The sequence below is a fragment of the Rhineura floridana genome, chromosome 9 (genome assembly GCF_030035675.1).
Source record: "Rhineura floridana isolate rRhiFlo1 chromosome 9, rRhiFlo1.hap2, whole genome shotgun sequence".
In the NCBI taxonomy this organism is placed as follows: Eukaryota; Metazoa; Chordata; class Lepidosauria; order Squamata; family Rhineuridae; genus Rhineura; species Rhineura floridana.
In genome coordinates, this window is record NC_084488.1 from 98,575,949 (window position 1) to 98,593,849 (window position 17,901).

The 17,901-nt window shown below is 41.1% G+C and overlaps 1 protein-coding gene and 1 pseudogene across 1 annotated transcript in view; one reads left to right on the top strand and one right to left on the bottom strand.

Annotated features, from left to right (window-relative positions):
• STPG2 (sperm tail PG-rich repeat containing 2) overlaps positions 1-17,901 on the top strand; it is a 453,691-nt gene that overhangs the window by 354,982 nt on the left and 80,808 nt on the right. The window lies entirely within an intron of this gene.
• LOC133364742 (5S ribosomal RNA) lies at positions 10,772-10,890 on the bottom strand (annotated as a pseudogene).

Genomic DNA, 17,901 nt, shown 5'->3' on the forward strand with positions numbered 1-17,901 from the left:
ATTCTGCTTCTTTTTGAATAATGCAGCAATTAAATAACCCTAAAATCTCTTCTGCCCTGAAGGAATCGAAAATTGTGTTTCATAGGACCATGTGAATTAGGAACTGTGATTCTTTCACTTTCATGTCAAAAGACAAATTATATGCTTGCTGGCATTGCCATTTGTTGACCTTAATGGCAAAGGTTGACTGTTTTGCTTTTTTCTAATATCTGAAAAACTGCTTAGTTTGTATAAAATATTGCAAGTTCGTTTTATACTACTGTTAATTTACTTTGGAAATAAACAAGCACCTCTCTAGAAAATTGTTACTGCTAGCTGTTCAGATGACCTTACATCTTTAAAAGTGGCTTATTTGCAGAATTCTAATTTTCTTTTTAAAGCTTTTTAGACAAGGAGCTGTTGATATTTTCAAATGCCACTTCAATTATTCTTTGCTATGCAGTTCTCAGAAAACAGATAATGCTAGTCTCTAAGCATTGCTTTCAACTGGCTGTCACGTTATGTCATACAATGGATTGAGTGAAGGTATAAAAAAAATCCATCCCATTTCCTCCTTTGCTGATCAGGGCTTTCCCACCTCACCTTTCCCACTGTAGCCCTGTCCCACCCCCTAGTCCTGTGGTTCAGGGGACCCTCAAGAGCACAGCATGCAATGTCGCCCAGAGGATAGGGCTAGTGCTGCACCATTCAAAATCAAATGGTTTTATTTATTTATAATTTATTTATAGCTGCCCATCAATAAGTATTCACTGAATGGGTTGCAACAAAATATTTTAAAAATGATAATTGAAACCAACAATAAAAAGACAAAATCCTTGCATCAGACAGCATAAAATCTTGCACAAGCGTTGTTTTTTAGACTTGTAAAGGGTAGTCTGAATACAGGCTTCTGTATAGATTGATGTTGCTGAAAAAGGCAACCTGTTTTGTCCCCAGAGATGTTCCACATACCCATTTTGATTTGATCAGCTTGCTCTTCAAGCAAGGATACAGAGTGAATTTGCAATTCTGCCATCTTACATTTTGGAAAAGTGCATGCTCCTACTATATTCACTGGCACCAGATAAATGGGCAAGGCTTCAATCCATTTTCTTTGGAGCTAGTTTCAGTGAACTCGCTTCTAAGTAAATATACATAGGATTTTTTAAACTTAATTTTACTTAAGTTGAGGGTATCCCCACATAATAGTAAATAATTAAAACATCAACTTTTTTTACATTAGTATATGTATAAAGAGAGACAATAGTGGCACTGGTAGATCTAGGAAGATACCGCAGTAAAAATGTGTATAGCACAGGCTCTAAAAAATTGTTTTCTATTAATTACTTGGTCAGATACAGATTTCTTTATTTGACCTCACCTTTCCTCAGATAGACTCTCTTGATTTAATGTTCAAATCCTGTTTTTGTTCATCCCTATTTTATTAAAGGTTCACTGAATATTTTAGGTTATTCACTGATATGGGAATTTCTGCATGGGAATTTTCACAGACTTTTTAAATCTCTCTTTAACCACTTTGTTACTGTGATGTGCCATGGCCTAGCTCTGAGATCGGTTGCAACATGGTTGCATTTTGAATGCAGGTGGAAGAGGATTGGGAGGGCGATAGATGTGGTCACAAATGGGCTGGGATTCATACATCAGAGATCAGTTAAAAGGTGCAAAGAGCCAGAGACAAGTGCTGAGTCAGAACTAGAGAGGAGGTTGAATTCCAAGGAGTGTTGAAAGGGTCAGAAACAGATGCAAGGTCAAAGGCAGGCAAGGGTCAGAATCCAAAGTAGCAATCTGGACAAGGAAGCAGGAGAGTAGGTGGAGTTCTCACACTCACGACAAATGGAGAGTCTGCTGACTATTCAATCTGGCCAGGGTAGAACTGCAACCTAGAGGACATACTTCTCCCCAAAGCCTAGTCTGCTAGTAGCACAAGAAGTGAAGAAACTGGACAGTGGCTGCTCAGTGCCGCCCTTCCCCTTAAGCTTCTTACACACTGATATTGACCCTTTATGATATGTTTTATATCTCACCTAGTCTCAGTTCTCACAACCAATTGTGATGTCATTTCCAGAGGAATATGTAATTTGTATCTTCATGCACTTATAGTATGCTACTGTATATTCTAAAGAGCATCTTCTGAAATTGACATGGTAGTAGTATTTATGATGTAAGTTTTATGATACCAAAACATTTCGTTGAAACTCAGTCTCATGTCTACACTTAGCATAATTTTGGTCAGTTTTGCTGAACTGCTTGTTTGGCTGGCATTAAACTTCTCATTTTATTTTCTCTCTATCCACATGCATTGAATTGATTTGGTTACCTGGACTGTTCCTTATGATGCTTGGGCACAGTTATATTTTTTCCAAAATTGAGCTGTTCATCTGTTGCAGATTTGTGTGACACTACAACTGTGTGACCATATATCAATCACCCAAGAGGCTAAAAAATATGAAGCAGGCAAGAGAGAAAATGAGAACACACATAATCCATAATGGCAGACTGTAGTGCTGCAGCAAGATTTCTGCCATGTGTATTTTTTTGCTTTGTAAATTGAAGTGTTATAACTTGAATCTCATTGCTTTCAAATGTTAAGCATGATATTGTCCCGTCCAGAGCCGGAAACACAAGGCTGAGACATGGGTGCAATTAAATCTCATTTTATTAAAGTAATGGATACATCAAAGGCATTGCGCTTCATAGAGAAACCTGCACTAACTCACTAAAAGTCCCTAACTACACTCTAGACATGCTCTGTGGCTTATGAAGGAAGTTGACTCAGCACCTCCCCACTATGAGCGGCAAGCTTAGGTAGGGAACGTTTCTGATCGTAATCTCTGACTTCTTTGCAAGTTCTGTCTCTGCCCTGTCCGTTTCTCGCGGCGGCGGGAGCGAGGTGACGGGGGGGCGTGTCTCCAACGGCTCATCGGAAGACACCTGCTCCTGAGTAATGGGCTCGAGGTCAGGGGGCTGCGTCATGCTGGTGGCATCCTGGGAACTGCTTGGTGAGGAAGGAGTTGGCACTTTCTCTGGAGCTTCCCCCAACAGGTCCTCAGCAGCAACTGGGGACGGTGCACTCTCCTCCTCAGATATCGGTCCATCCGTGGGAACTGGCTGGAGTTCAGGCTCGCTTCCCCCCCCCAAGGTCCTGCTCAGACTAAACAACTCCCAAGTCTTCTGCGTCTTCTGGCAGTGGAGGCTCCTGAAACTCATGCCAACCCCCTTCCTGTCCCTTCTGGGAGAGCTGAGGCTCAACAGATATGATGAGAGCTGTTTAGGTGTGCAACAGAATCAGCTGCAAGTTAAATTCAGGGTGATTTATTATTATTATTAATTTATTATTAAATTTTATTTATACCCCGCCTTTTGGCCAAAGGCCCTCAAGGCGGCTTACAAAGAAAAATAAACACAGGTGTAAAAATACAATATAAAAATACAATAAAAGCAATACAATTTACAAAAATTAAATTAAATAACAAATAACATTATAATAACAAATAAACTTAAATAACAAATAACATTATCATTATCGGCACCGCCAAGAAAGAGGAGGTGGTGTTAGCGGGGGCGCAGCTCCCGAGAGGCAGAAGGGCGACAGGCATTTGTTACAGCGAAGCTGTTTGCTGTTTCAAAGTTGTTTTCCTCTCCATGTCCTTGGGCTCGCTCAGTTGCTGCTCCCCGGGCTTCTGCTGGTGGTGGTGGTGATGGTTTATGTTGGGGGGAGGCTGCAGGAGCTTGGGCTTGGGGACCTGGGACTGGGCCTTGCCTGGAGCAGGAGGAGGAGAAGGATGCAGCGGCAGCAGCGATTGTTAAGCAGGAGGCCCCGTGCAAGAGGCCCCATGCCAGGCTGTTGTTGGGCAGGAGGCACCGGGCTGTTGTTTATGTATCTTCCTTCCTATACTCCTTTTTCTTTGTCTGGGTGGGGTGGGGGTGGGGTCAGTGATGTACTTAGCTGGTCATCCCCCACCCTGACCATGGAAGAAGAAAAACCCAGTTGCAGAATCTTACAGATGAACTGGAAAAGTCCAGCTTGACTGTCAGATCCCAGGGTAAGACATTCAAGTTGCCAGACGCTTTCTTTTCTTTTCTTTTTTCTTTTCCTTGTCTTCCCTTTTACTTTTGAGGGCAACCAAATGAACAAAGCAGATGGCTTTGCCCAAACCTGCCATCTGTACCCTTGGCCCTTATAATCCAGGAGGCTTAGCTAGTTGGCCGGCTCCTTGGGTGTTAGGAAACGCAGTCAAGCAAAGGGGGTAAGGGGTGCCTGCTATCTTTCTCCAGGCTGCTCGCTGTGCTGTTGTGGCTAGAATTTGTCCTTGCTGGCAGAGGCAGCCATAACTTTGTGTAGTTATTGTCACTCCAGTGTAGAATGATTCCCCTTTGTATTAATCTTCTTTGGGGTGTGTATAGCTATTTATGTAGCAAAAATGCTAATGAATATTTTGCTGTCTATATATTGACTTCAGCTGAGTCCTGTTGTTTGGTTGCATTGATTCAAACAATTTAAAACAACATCAGCAATTGATCCTGTTTTTCAACTATTTTCCTTTTCTTTCAAGAGAAGTGACCTAAGGACAAGAAGAAACTTCATTGTAAGGCTCAAACTAATCTGAAAAGTGATTGTCATTATTTTCCAGCAATTATTGTTTTGAAACTGTGCATGGAAGGGCAGAGCATGGAAGAAGGGAATAAGAGACTGTTAATAATTTTGTATAACTAATGTGCATGCTTTTCTTGATTGCTAAATCATTTTCTTTTATTATACATTCTGTGAACATAATGGCCGTGTTCAGACAGAACAATAATCCATAAACCATGGTTTGCTGTGAACAAGCAGTAGCCTAGTGCATGGTACTGAATTGCTCCCACCCAGTGTGCAGTTTGGTTTTGGCTTCCCGGTCATGGTTTGTTTGAGAGAAACAAATCACAAGCACTGGTTCAAATATTAAAATAAGTGTGGTTTGTTCATGCTAGGGAAGGAGTTCAGCAGAAGCATTTTAGCAGTGTGTTCTAGCATGTTGCTCACACATGGTAAACCATGATTTATGTCTTACTGTATTGTCCAAAAACAGCCACTGTTTTCAGACACCTACAAATCCCACAATGACCTCTCTCACTGCTCTTCTTGAACTGCTACTTTCATAGTTAAAATGGCAAAAAAAATCTGTTGGTGGTTTTCTCAATACCTTTGATGTAAAGTATTACACAAATTATTATGAAGTGCTTTTGTTTAAGCCATTCTTTTGTAAGATAAGATAAAAGTTTCCAAGAGTTGAAGATATTCACAAAATATATCGTGTCAATTGGGACAGAATGCCAAACCATTGTTTAATGTTATTGGAGCTCATGCTATTCTTGATTTTCACTTTTGTGACAAATCATAATTTGCCATTGCAGCTGAACTAAGCAAAAAATGGGTTTGTGCAAGTCACAAAGCCTGCAAACCAGGATTGGAAATGATGTTCAAACTATGGCTTCCAATTCTGGTTTACAGGTAAACTGAGGCTTGCCCTAATTATAGTTTTCATGGCTCGAATGTAATAATAAATTCCTTGAAGCCATCCCAGTTCTAAATTAGGTATATCTACCTGTAATTGTTCCATAGTTCCTGGGATAAGAAGCCATGCAATTTGAAATATCCGTGATCCTCCCATTTCCCTACAGTATGTCTAAATGTAGAATCTTGCAACGTCGTAAAGGGATGAAAGGTGAGCATACTGGGGAGAGGAAACATTGCCACTGTTTCCACACTGAAAGGTGGTTTTAGCAAATGGGTTTTGTATTTGTTGAAGAAAAGGTTCAATGTGGGAGGATGGAAGAGACCACAATGGTCCTGACGCCAGGGCTCTTTCTTCCGTCCTAATCCATGTTTTGTGAGTTCGCAAGATCATAAAGCTTTGTTTTCTTAACTGGAATGCATCACAATCAGGTTGTAAATTGGACAGTACCCATCCCCTGCCATCCAATTTTGTGTAATATAATTTTCAGGCCACCTGTGAGGTTTTTCTCCTGAAATAAAAAGTGTTTAATTTGTGTTGCCATGATGGAATGTTGATGGATGGATGGGGATGGGAAATACTTGAAATAAAAAGAGAAGCCTCAGCATTAACATCATTTGTATGGATGCTATCTGCCCTAGAATAGACAGGTTCAGTTCAGACCATTTAAGTAAATCCTTGTTCATTCTTTTGATTATTGGACCACAATTCAATTTAAACCATTTTCCGAACTGTTTTGGAATGTGGATACCCAGGTAGCCGAAGGCAATATTACAAAGGCATACCCCTAATAATTTGCAAACGTCCAGCTGAGAATGGGGAGGAATATTAAAGTACATAACCACTAATTTATCATAATTTACCTTGAGGCCCGTCACCCCAGCAAATTGTTCCAGTTCCTTCTTTAATGCCCCTGCCAAATCCTCTGGTTTGACCAACATGAGCAGCATATCATCTACATAAATGTTCAGTGGGTGCTCTTTCCTCTCCTTCCAGTACCCCCTAATAATGGTGTTATGATGTAACTGCTCATCCAAAAGCTCCAAGGAGAGGGCAAAGACCAATGGAGAAAGTGGGCATTCTGTTTTGTCTCCTGCCCAATTGGGATAGGGGGAGCATCCAGGTTGTTAATGCAGGCCATCGCTGTATTCCGAGAATATAACTTAGAGATTGAAGAAAGGAAGTTATTACCCAACTGGAATTTCACCAAAACTACATCTAGGTACCCCCATTCCAAATAGTCAAATGCCTTGAGCACATCCAGTGGTAATAAGGTGAGTGGCCATTGAGAATAGGTAGCATTGTGTATAACATTCCATAACCTATGTATTAGATCAGAAATGTATCTCTGGGGCATGAATCCAGTTTGGTCAATGTGGTCCAAATCTGATACAACATTATTGAGTCGGGAGGCCATAATGGATGTGAATGGCTTTTGGGCTTGGTTGACGAGTGTAATCAGTTGATAGGACCGAACAGGTTTCTTATCTATTTGGGTTGGGGAGAACTACAATATGTGAGGTGTACCAGGTATCTGGAGTTGGGTTCCCCCATCCAAATGGTATTAAACAAAATGGTTAAATGTGGAATGAGCAAATCTTTATATTTTTTATAGAATAAATTTTATAGAATTTTATATTAAATAAGGCTTGGTGCCCTATTTGGTTTGAGTTTCTTTATTGTTAATTTAATTTCCTCTTCTATAATAGCCTTATTTAAGAGGTCCTTCTGTTAGAATATATGTGGTTCAACTCCAACTTGGGTTGAGGCTGCATGGGGTTAAAAAGGGTAGCTAGAGAGAAGACCTCTTTGTTGCTAGGCTATGCCTGTCCTTTGATCTCCTGCTGTCTCTTCCTTCCTGCTAGACTGATATGCAGAGGATGTTGACCCCAGTTCCTTCCCTCCTTCCCAGTCTTCTTCTTTCTCTTGAGAGGGGAGCAGACATTTTTCCTTTGTCTCTCCCTCTCCTCCAGGCATGAGGGCAAGCACTGGGCTTAGTGTTTGCAGCTCCAACTTAGCTAGTTAGTTAGATATAGGACTCTTTCCTATCAAGTATGTACTTCCAGAATAAAGTAGTTATTTCTTATTTGAAAGCTTAAAGTCTCTGTCTGACTAATTTGCAGGGAAGGTGGAATCTTTAGCAAGGATTCAAACACACACACACAAGCTCGCTCAGAACTCTCCGTTCCCAGCGCAACTCTCGCACAGTTCTCCGACACTTCTGAGTATCAGAGAGAGACTTGGGGTTAAACTGGACTAAATATTCCTGGATGTTCAAATTATTAGCTTGTGCTGAGGTATAAAGGAATTTATAGAAATCCACAAAGGTGGAGTTATTTTCCTTTATCACAATAGATGAAGCTAATTCTAGTAGACCTTTGTTATTTTTTAACTGCATGGGCTAAGAGCCTAGAACATTTATTTCCAAATTGATATTTTTAGTGAGTATATAGCATGGATTTCACAATTTATTCTGAGTCTAGAGCAGCCTTTCCCAACTAGTGGGCCACCAGATGTTGTTGGACCACAACTCCCATCAGCCTCAGCCAGCATTGCCAATGGTCAGGAAAGATGGGAATTGTGGTCCAGCAACATCTGGTGGCCCACTAGTTGGGAAAGGCTGGTCTAGAGCATCCAGATCCCTCTTTTTATCTAGGAGTTTGATGCATATGGACCTGGACCCTGTCCATTTATGCTGATGTTCCAATTCTGAATTTTCCTGCGTCAATTGGAGCCTAATAGGGTCTCTGTGTTTTTATGCCTGGCAAATTCAGCAATGCAATGGCCCCTAATTGTTGCTTTTTATTGCATCCCAGATCAGATCCCAGAGGTACATTCATCTCAAAATATTCCTTTATAGCAGTTTATATGGCCGCTGAGGATGTGTGATTAAATAACAAGAGAGGATAAATGCACTATATGGGACTAGATGGATCAAATTGTGGCATATGCAAGTTCATCTCTGCTGCAGAGTGATCTGACAGTATTTGTGGGAGGATGGTCACTCTAGAAAGATCTGGAACAAGGGGGGCAGAGACCAGTATGTAATCTGGTCGGGAAAAGGATTGAAACCTTAGTGAGAAATAGTATCTGACCCCACTGGTTGAGGTGTCGCCACACATCCATCAAGTAGAAATGCTCTAAAAGGTGGGCAATGCTCTTTTACCCCTGAAATGCATGGAAGAGGCCAGAGGTGTATTTATCAAGATCTGTATGGCAAATGGCATTAAGGTCTCCTCCTGCAATCACCTCTCCAATTGCAAATTTTGAAAGCTTTCTCAGTGTTTTAGCTAAAAAACTGTGTTGGTTAGTATCGGGAGAGTAAATAGACACCAGGGTAAAAGCCTTCCTTCCCAACAAACCTGATGCAAAAATAAACCTCTCTTCCGCATCCTTTTGGATTTGCTGTAATTGAAAGTCCACTGAGCTTGCTAAATCAATGCCCACTCCCCTGGAGCAGTTAGATCCTGGGCCCCTAAATTGTGTCCAAAAGAGGGGTGTTTAAATATCTTTTCATGATCACCCAAGCCATATTTCTCTTGCAGAAATACAACAGAGGGTCTCTGTATGTAGTTGGAGACCCTCCATCGCTTCACCACACATCCCCCAAGCCATGGACTTTAAAAGTTAGACATGGAATGTCAGTCATACAGAACTGTTAGTGGAAGAACATATCATACCCCCTTAGTATCAAGGAAAGGGTAGAACAACCTTCCTTTGCATAGTAGCACATATATTTAAGCCTAATTCCATATAACACCAATGCATAACTCATTGTTCCAAACTTCCACTCTCCCTCCCCGTCCGCCTCCAACACACCCAGAAAAAGAGGCGTGGATAGACAATCCCACCGCCCAATTTGGGCTTGAATATAAAGGGATGCATAAAACTGTGGTTGTCAATAACAAATTCCAACCCATTAAAGATAACAAACTCCCCCTCCCCTCTTCAGAATAGCTTATTATAGTTTATTGTGATAGGTATTCCTTTGAGGGAGAGGAGCAGGCGGGGTGGATGCAGGCTTGGTTCAGTGACGGCGTTTTGTAGCTTGTGGAAACACTTTCCAGTTGTCCCCTGCTAGGACCTTGTTAAGTAGATCATTTGATTCCACCTCTTCCTCAATAGAGCAAGTATTCTGGACATTTCCAGTTGTGTTGTGTCTCATTATTGTGTCTCATCTATTTCTATAAGCAAAGCAAATGGGAAACCCCATCTGTATTGTAGTTTTTCCTCTCTTAAAAAATCAGTGGTGGGCTTAAAGGATTTGCGTCATCACAAAGTTTCTGCACTGAGGTCTTGAAGGAATAAGATGTGGTGCCCTTCATACTCTACTTGCTCTTGAGCACACAAAGCTTTAATAATCATTCTTTCATGGCAAAGTTATAAAAAGCAACAACAATGACTCTCGGTGATGCATTATCTTTCGGTTTAGGGCCTAAGCTCCTATGGGCCTGCTCACTATCAGTAGCATTCAATTACACCTCCAGAGTTACACCTTTCCATCATTTTAGAAGGAACAAAATAACATCAGTAGATTCAGCCCGTTCTTTCATGCCACAGCAATGAAGGTTCCATTTGCACCCGCGGTTTTCTTGACCATCCAGACAGTTCTGAATGTCACATTGACTTAATGGACTGTGGGGTGTCACACTTAATGGACTGCCTTCAAGTCAATCCCGACTTACGGCTACCCTATGAATAGGGTTTTCATGGTAAGCGGTATTCAGAGGGGGTTTACCATTGCCTTCCTCTGCGGCTAGTCCTCCCCAGCTGGCTAGGGCCTGCTCAGCTTGCCACAGCTGCACAAGTCAGCCCCTTCCTTGTCTGCAACTGCCAGCTGGGGGGAGGCAACTGGACTCCTTGGGACTATGCAGCTTGCCCACGGCTGCACAGGTGGCAGGGCACGTAACCCCTGAGCCACTTGTTGTGGGGGTGATCTTTAGCTGGCCCTTTACACCCAGGAGACATGAGCGGGGATTTGAACTCACAGACTCTGGACTCCCAGCCAGGCTCTCCTCCCCACTGTGCTATACCAGCTCACAATGGAAATGGACTGCCTTCAAGCTGATCCCGACTTATGGCTACCCTACAAATAGGGTTTTCATGGTAAGCAGTATTCAGAGGGGGTCTACCATTGCCTCCGTCTGAGGCTGAGAGGCAGTGACTGGCCCAAGGTAACCCAATGAGCTTCATGGCTGTGTGGGGATTCGAACCCTGGTCTTCCTGGTCATAGTCCTACACCTTAACCACTACACCACACTGGCTCTCAAAGGAGGAAAAGCCTACGGCACCCGGTATTCCCAGGCGGTCTCCCATCCAAGTACTAACCAGGCCTGACCCTGCTTAGCTTTCGAGATGAGACGAAATTGGGCGTGTTCAGGGTAGTATGGCTGTAGACTGACTTTTAATATGTTTCATTGTCTCTGCATGTTGGATGCCTATATCTAGAGCTTCCCCTGCTGTCTTTGCTGTCTCATCTACTTTCCCTGCTAAGATAGAGATTTTTTTCTTTTACGTTTTTGAAGCTGTTGTCCCATTTTTTAACTAATTTGGCATCTAGTAGGTTGCTACTAGATTGAGTAGCATCTGTGTGGCCCTCAGCCTGTGTCAAAGCTTCTTGAGAAACACTCTGATCCTCTATAACACTGGTTCTTAACCTTTTCCACTGCTGGTACCCCTTGGATTTCCAAAATATGCTCTCGCACCCCCTGAAAAAATACCATTCATTTTTAAATTAAATTAAATTTAATTTTAATGTGTGTTTTAGCCTAACTTAGCTAAGATAAATGACAGTTTTCCGAAATCTTTGGCTGGGCCTTGCACCCCCAGAAAAAGTGTCTCGCACCCCAGGTTAAGCACCACTGCTCTGCAGTGTTCCTAGACACCTTCGACATCATTTTAGGAGCTCCCGTGTGTTCCTTCCCACAATGGACTGTGTCCAAGATAGGTTTATAAAAAGTAGTAATAACTGTTTCTTTACGTGCCCTGAAGGATGTACTCCAAAACCATAATGCCAGGCTTTTAATAGCTGCATGAGGGTGTTAAATCAAGGGGGGAGAGCAGAGCTTCCAAATTACCCTGTTCCTCTTTTGCCTGTGGGCATGTGCTCCCGGCAATTTCAAACGTTATACAGAGGCAAACCTTAATTTTCCTTAACAGGAAGCAGCAGCCAATCATAGCTCTCTGCTAAGGATACCTGTCTGTGTTTGCTATATTCACACCTGTATATTGTATACACTATAACTTAAAGCATCTTAGGTACACATGCCTAAGAAAGGTAATTTGTGTCATCACCCTTACACATCTTACCATTGTTATCTCTGCCTATTTTTTGCCATAAAAACTACAGCATATGCATTTTTCTCTTTGGGTTTAGATTCCCTTCCAGGAGAAAATAGTGCATGTGCAATAAGGGTATTTCCAGGAGCATGGATACAATAGCATTTTAACATTGCTAATGTCTTTTGGTTTGACATGATTAGACCAATGCAGGAAATTCAGAAGACAAATTTCTTGTGAATGGCTGTGAGGCAATAATTGAAAAAGGGCACACACACACCACTTTCAATGCTCCTGTAATAGGTTCAGCCAGACTGTCAGTTTGTTCAATTACATACTGTGAAAATATTTTTAATAACTAGGCCAATCTTTGAAGTCAAAGCACTGGAACAATTTGAATGGGGCTTTCAGTACTCTGTCAGTATATTTGACAGCCATGAGCAAATGGCAAGTTGGGTCATACAGGTCTGATTCTTCAGGAACTTTGTCTGCATACTGTATTTGGTTTTGAGGACTGATTTTCAGCAGGAGATCAATTCAGCTGTCTAGGTGTACAAACTTGCCATGTCAACTAAACATACAAATTTCCCTCTACACAATATTTAATGTACTCTCTTGTCTTCTTCAGAGATAAACTTGTCATTATATCTGTCAACATGTGTTCTAATAAGACTGAGCATTGACATGGTAATTCTGAGAGATTTTGATACCAAAAATCATGTTTTTTGGGTAAGCATGAAATTGAACAGTAATGAAAATACTGTTTTAGATTCACGAGTGTTTCAAACTCTCTAAAATGAAAAACCTGTTTAATTCATGCAAATGATGTTAAATTTTGTTGTTATTGTTATGTGCCTTCAAGTCGATCACGACTTATGGCGAACCTATGAATCATCAACCTCCAATAGCATCTGCTGTGAACCACTTTGTTCAGATCTTGTAAGTTCAGGTCTGTGGCTTCCTTTATGGAATCAAGCCATCTCTTATTTGGTCTTCCTCTTTTTCTACTCCCTTCTGTTTTCCCCAGCATTATTATATTTTCTAGTGAATCATGTCTTCTCATGATGTGTCCAAAGCATGATAACCTCAGTTTCATCATTTTAGCTTCTAGTGATAATTCTGGTTTAATTTGTTCTTACACCCAATTATTTGTCTTTCTCATAGTCCATAGTATGCACAAAGCTCTCCTCCAACACCACATTTCAAATGAGTTGATTTTTCACTTATCTGCTTTTTTCACTGTCCAGCTTTCACATCCATACGTAGAGATCGGAAATACCATGGTCTGAATGATCCTGACTTTAGTGTTCAGTGATACATCTTTGCATTTGAGGACCTTTTCTAGTTCTCTCATAGCTGCCCTCCCAGTCCTAGCCTTCTTCTGATTTCTTGACTACAAGTTCAATGTCCTCATTGTCAAAGTTACATAAATCTTCTGTTGTCATTACTTTAGTCTTCTTGACGTTCAGCTGTAGTCCTGCTTTTTGGCTTTCCTATTTAACTTTCATCAGCATTCATCAGCATTCGTTTCAAATCATTACTGGTTTCTGCTAGTAGTTTGGTATCATCAGCATATCTTAAATTATTGATATTTCTCCCTCCAATTTTCACACCTTCATCTTGGTCCAATCCCGCTTTCCGTATAATATGTTCTGCACATAGATTAAATAAATAAGGTGATAAAATACACCCCTGTCTCACAACCTTTCCGATGGGGAACCTATCGGTTTCTCCATATTCTGTCCTTACGGTAGCCTCTTGTCCAGAATATAGGTTGCACATCAGGACAGATGCTGTGGCACCCCCATTTCTTTTAATGCATTCCATAGTTTTTCATGATCTATACAATGAAAGGCTTTGCTGTAATCTATAAAGCACAGGGTGATTTTCTTCTGAAATTCCTTGCTCCCTTCCATTATCCAACGTATGTTTGCGATATGATCTCTTGTACCTCTTCCCTTTCTGAATCCAGCTTGGACATCTGGCATTCCTCGCTCCATATATGGTAAGAGCCTTTGTTGTAGAATCTTGAGCATTACTTTACTTGCATGGGATATTAAGGCAATAGTTAATATGTTAATAGGTTTCCCATTAAATCTCATTGATGTAACTCGCTCAGACCTTGCGTTATAGATCTTAATTGTTTTTGCTATGTCACTTCTCATTATTAAAGCAACCCCATTTCTTCTTAATTTCTCATTTCCTGCATAAAATATTTTGTAGTTGCCTGATTGAAAATGCCCCATTCCCATCCATTTTAATTCACTCACGCCAAGTATTGTAATGTTGATACATTCCATTTCTTGTTTGACAATTTCTAACTTTCCCTGGTTCATGCTTCTCACATTCCATGTTCCTATTGTGTGCATCATACAACTCCGGACTTTCCTTTTGCATCTGTGTACATCAGCCTCTGGGCTACTGTTCTCCATCTGTGAATTATGCCAAATACTTTGAATGTACCAGAAGTGAACATTTGATTGCTTTGAAACCACTGCAAATTGATCACATCCAGTTTGGGGAAATACACTTCTGATAGACAAAAATTAATTTGAAAGCAAGAATAAATTGGACATGGTATTAATTCCTTGGAGAGGTGACCATCTACAATATATATAAGAAGTGAATGTATTATATAAATGTTAAATGCCTTGCTTCCATGAAACCGTCTCTAGACTACCCTGAGTGACATGTGAGGTCTGGTTCACACAAAAAACAGGTGAGCTGGTATGATTTCTGGACTATACTTCTTCAGAACACAGGTGAGTAATCACATTATAGTATACTTCATTAAAAAATTATCCTGTATGTACAAAAAAGATTGTTGGGGAAAGAATTGTAGCCGAGCTTTCTTCTAAATACATTTACCTAGACTCCTCTGTAGGTGCAGATAATTTTTATCATTGGGAACCATTCAGCCATGCAGTCCTCCACATGCAGCCTGAAGTGGTACAGTTCAGCTTTGGTACAGTTCACTTTTACCATTTCTTCTGCTGTTTGTGTACACCAACTAACCTGAGAGACCTGTTTGATATTATCTATAGTTGCATAGCTGTAGAATGATTCCTTCCCTCACAACTTGGTAAAGTCTAATCATGTTGAGAATCCCCATTCCACAGCTTCTTCCAATGCCAGTATTGCTTTTCCTGAAAGCTAGAGCACAGCTGGCAGGTATGGAAGGCAATTGCATCATCAATTCCTCCTGCATGACCACAGACATCTGACATTATCAGGAGGCACAGGAAGAATCACATTGCAGATGCTCCCTTGCCTCTAAAAACAAAAAGGGTCCTTATGTCCAGATCTGTGGGGACAGATTACCATGTGGAAATGAAATAAAATGTAGACCCCAGAAAGTGTCTGACTGACCAATACAAAATGAGCATTATTGCTTTACTGAAATCTACAGCTGTTCCTAACCACATCTAGCAAGATGTAAGTCCCATTGCTTTCAATTTAAGAAGTTAGAGGACTGCAGCTTCAGCCTGCTGACAGTCTGTTGTCTTTAAGTTGTGTTCCCCTGCAGGCTGTTGTCTTCTGTCTCCGCCTATGGTCCTGCATCCCTCACTAGCAGGCAGCAGGGCAGCGCAGACACAGTGGCATTGCTCACCCGCCCTCCCAATGCTGAGTGTCGCTGCCATTTCCTGAGATATAGAGGGGCGAGGGGCAGGGAGACCACTACTGACATCCCCTCTTGTTTGCTTCATGTGGGGAAGTGCTGTTTAGCATCTGAATTTTGGACAACAGTACTTTCCACAAGTTGCTAATTTCTTCAGAGGCAAGATCTGAGGAAATTATTTTCAAATCTTTGCCAGGAATTAAACAGATGGAAGATTTTGTTTATGCATAAAAGTTCTTGTTAACAAGCTACTAACATAACTATACCTGTTTGAAATATCTGACACAGAATTGTTTAATAGAAAACTATTTGAATACAAGCAATGTTGTTAGGTAAAATCATTTGGAGTGCAGTCATACCACTTAAAAATTTGAATGTGCCAGATGATTTGATTCTGAAAGTCTACTGTTGATTTACTGAAGGCTGAGCAATGTGAAGCACAAATAGTCTTCATTTGAAATAATTTCTTCCCATAGCACTTGTGTGATCTTTGAAATTCAGTTTGGTTACTGGAGGCAGCTGAGCAAACCAAAGCACGCTATCAAACAGGACCACTATAGTTAACCACAGCCCCAATAATGAACACTGGATGTCTGTTTTTTCCAGAGTATATAAGAAAAAAAAGAGGAAGTGCAGTTTCCTGCAGTTGGACTTAAAAGAACCACTAGAGGAGGATGCAGCCAGGCATTAGCAGAGACTGCAGTCTTATCTTTATGGGCTAGTGTTTCAATAATGATTTCAGGCATAGACCTTTTAAACAAAAAATTGCAGACATGGAATTTATTGCCTTTTACTTGAAAGAGACTCTTCCCACCCCCCAGCCCATGTACGGACTGAAAAGGATGATTAGTTCTTAGATTTTGGCTTGTTCTTCTATGTAAAACCATTAAGTTTTACATAAACCTTTAGAACATTATTTATGCTGTTGAATCTCAAATGATGGTGTTTTTCCATCTCTGCACAAAGTGCTGTCAATGAATTGCTACAACATGTTGCTAAAATAAAATCGCAGAGTTGCTTGATGTTATAGGTAAGAATGATATACTTTCCTTACTGGTTAGAATAATACTACAACTTGCTGGGAAAACTTGTTAAAAATCCAGAGCCAGTTAGGACAAGAAGACAGACTTCTGCCTGAACAGAACTTGGCATTTAGATGTTTCCCACTCTTCAATTAAGCTAATGTGGGCTGTGACATAAACATTATCTTAACCCCTCCCTGACATTGCGGGGTTGGGTTCTGTTGAAGAGAGGACCTTATTAAAGGTCTTTTTTTGTCCATTTAGCCCAGTATTGTCTGTCCTGATTGGCAGCACTCTCCATTGTCTGAGGCAGAAATCTGTCCCACCACCTGCTATTTTGATGCCAGAGATTCAATCTGGGACAGTGCGCTGATGATACCCAGCTCTGTTTCATGGTAACATCTGAATTGGGAGAGGCTGTGCAAGCCCTGAGCTATTGCCTGGACTCAGTGGTGGGCTGGATGAGGGCCAATAAACTGACTAAATCATAGCAATCCTCACCTGGTAAGGCAGCTGCGGCCGTTTCTTGACTGTGATAGCCTGACCACTGTTGTCCATGCACTGGTAACCTCCAGACTGGATTACTGTAATGTGCTCTATGTGGGGCTGCCCTTGGTTGGTCCAGAAGCTGCAGCTGGTGTAAAATGCAGCAGTGTGACTGCTCACTGGGGCAGCATGTTACCCCACTGCTGAAACACTTGCACTGGCTCCCCATTAGCTACCAGGCTAAGTTCAAGGTGCTGGTTATTATTATTATGATCATTTATTTGTAAAGCGTCATGAGTTGCATATGGCACTGTTCATAAAATAAAACAATAAAAACAAGTTCCTGCCCAAAAAGGCATAGAATCTAAATAAAATAAAATGAGGGAAACAAAAGAAGGGAGGGGAAACCAACAGAGGACAGGCAAGGACTTCAAATACACATACTCGAGGTATAGAGTAGGTATAGAAAATAAACCCAAGCTGAAATTCCAAAAGCTTTGGATTGAAGGAAGGTTTTTAAATGAGACTTAAAAAGTGAAATTAGGGAGCAGTCCGCAAGTGCTCTGGGAAACAACTGCAGAAATACAGAGCAGTAAGAGAAAATGGGTGAAATTGAGCTAAAAAGCAAACAACCCTGGGATGGGTAAGAAGCACAGAGTCTGAGGAGCAGAGATCCCGAGCAGGGTTATAATGAGGAATAAGAACTGAGAGCTGAGGAGGAGCCAGATCGCGTAAAGCTTTCACAGTTAAAACAAGAAGCTTGTACTGAATCCTGAAATAAATAGGGACCCAGTGAAGGGACTTCAAAAGTGGAGTAACATGGTCAAAACAATAGGCCAAATAAATGACCTTGGCAGCGGACTGTTGAACCAAGGGACTGATATGAGTATGTGGTAGACCAGTCAAAAGAAGATTGCAGTAGTCAAGGTAAGAAATAACTAAAGCATCAACTAATGTCTTTGCAGAGGAGACAGACAAAAAAGGTCTGATTCTAGCAATATTA